Source organism: Ursus maritimus, unplaced genomic scaffold (assembly GCF_017311325.1).
Source record: "Ursus maritimus isolate PB19 unplaced genomic scaffold, ASM1731132v1 scaffold_9, whole genome shotgun sequence".
NCBI lineage: Eukaryota > Metazoa > Chordata > Mammalia > Carnivora > Ursidae > Ursus > Ursus maritimus.
Window position 1 is genome coordinate 79506012 of NW_024427107.1, and position 2321 is coordinate 79508332.

A 2321-nucleotide genomic window follows, 5' to 3' on the forward strand; every position below is an offset into this window, starting at 1 on the left:
GAGTGAGGTGGGGCTCCTCCAGCTGAGGGGGACCGGAGCACTGCCTCACTGGCTGAGAAGGGGTCCTCCTGAGGGTCACACAGGTGCCTGTGGAAGGAATCGGAGTGCAGAGGACACCTGGCCAGGCCGCGGAGCCTGTTGGCCGAACTGTTTGAGCGTGCGTGAGAGTGTGAGCGAGAGTGTGTGCCTGTTGGGACACGGATGCAGCTGCCAGGGACGGGGGCACCGCCGGCTCAGCTAACGCAACCACATCCTTCCCTGGCACTGTAGAGATGACTGGGCCTTGGTGGGCAGACGGCCATGGGGCAGGGGACCTGCAGGATGCCGGAACGCCTCCAGCCAACGGGAGACGGAAGCGAGGCTGGAGGGAGAAACTGAGCCTGCAGGGTTCCAGTCCGCGCGGCTGCCTGCGTCCGGCTCTCTCCCTCCGGCCCGGGCGCAGGAAAACCACCCGAAAACCTGCAGAGGGGGCGTTACAGTTTGATCATTTTATAAGTTCGAGTGCCTTTGAGATGATTAAAGATGCCGCTTTCCCGCCTTCTGAACAAATGGACGGTAAGTAAAAGCTGTGTTCCGGCCTCGGTGAGTCATGGCCCGACGGCAGCCTTCTGCGGGGCGGGGCCCACGCCGCCAGCGAGCGCGTGCCGCCCGAGCTTTGCGTGAAGATGGCAGCTAATCTACAATGGTGCCTGGATTTGCCTGAGCCCCACGGAGGCTGTGCTCATTCTATTCAGAACGCCACAGGAACACAATAAGGGGAACCATGAAGGCAAAATCCATCATATGCTTCTTAAAAACTCTGTCAGCGCCAGTGACGATGGTATACGCTCAGTCACTAAGATTAAAAATTAGTCCATCGTGGAAAATAGAAACAGGTTTTCAGGAGAAGGAAGCTGTGGTTCCACTGAATAATGCCCCTTTTTGCTTGGTATATGAATGATGCGTATTTCTGATGATTCATATTTTTGAGGGCAGCTCGTCTAGGTGGTTCGGATTTGGGGTAAAAGCCTTGTTCTCAGGGGACTGGCAGGGCAGATGTCAAAAACATTTTATAAATCATATCCCAAACTGTCTGACAATAAGTATTCGGTGGTGATCAGAGTTACCTCCATCTAGAATCTGAATCTTTCTGGCTTAGGTCACGAATGATAGTTTTTGGAATTAAGGGTTTTTTCCCCCACATACCACGAGCCATCAGGATGGCACAATCATTATCCAAGGTCTCATCTGGCTGGCCCGTGCCCTCTCACCCCTACAAACCACCAATCCCCCATGGAGCCCCACCCCCTGCCACCACCTCTGTCCCTCGGCAACCCACGGTCAGTGGGGACCTTGCTTCCTCGGTCACCAACACACAGAAACAGTCCACGGGAGCCTCTGCCGCTTCCCAGCCCCACGGGCACCGTGCCGATGTCCCCCCTTCCACTCCCTTCTGTTCTGTGGTTGGACTGTTAGTACTTTTGCCAAAGGCCAGCCGGCCCTGTGGCCCTCCCTGACCCCACGGCCAGGGTCACACCAGTTCTGTGCCCCTGCCAGAGCAGAACTCCCCAGACATGTGTTCACTTCATACGCCACTTCCTCTCCAGCTCACTTTTTGATTCGGATCCAAGCAGCCTTTTGTCCACACCCCCTGAGAAGTCTCCTGGCAAGGTCTGCAACGGTCCGTACTCACATCCCTGGTCTCATCCTCTAGCCTCGGCAGCATGACACAAGGCATCGGTCACCAGTCACCAGCTGTTCTTTCCCCAGGTTTCTGGGTGCCGTCCTCTGTCCCTGCTGCTTCAGGCTGCCCCTCCTCTCTTCCAGACCACTATGGTGAGCTAGCCGCCCTCTGTCCATGAGGGTTCTCTCGTGGCTGCACAGCACAGACACCCACACTTGGCTCTGCCTGCAGCCCGCCCAGGCTCCCGCCTCAGCAGGCTGCCCCCACCCATCCGCTGCCCCGCCAGAGCTCCCTGCCGACCTCAGCCCCAGGACGCAGAACACCACAGGAGGAGGCACGCCAGCGGGTTGGGGGCGGCCTCCCGTGGTGGAACACGCGTCTGACGGCCATGCTCAGACACACCCGGGCCCTTCCAAGGATAGAACCAGTTCCCCGCAGTGGCCGGGAAAGAGCCTGTGGGGTCAGGCCAGTCGATCATATTTTACAAAGACGATGATTTGCCCCCACCCTGTTTCCTTGGACCTCATTCCTGAAAAATCATTTGCTCCCCAGAAGCCAGCAAGGCATGCACTGAACGAAGTATTATCCCCCTGCTTGTGTTCCCTCTCTCGCTGGCTGTCTCTATCTCTGTCGAATAAAATTAAAAAATCTTTAAAAA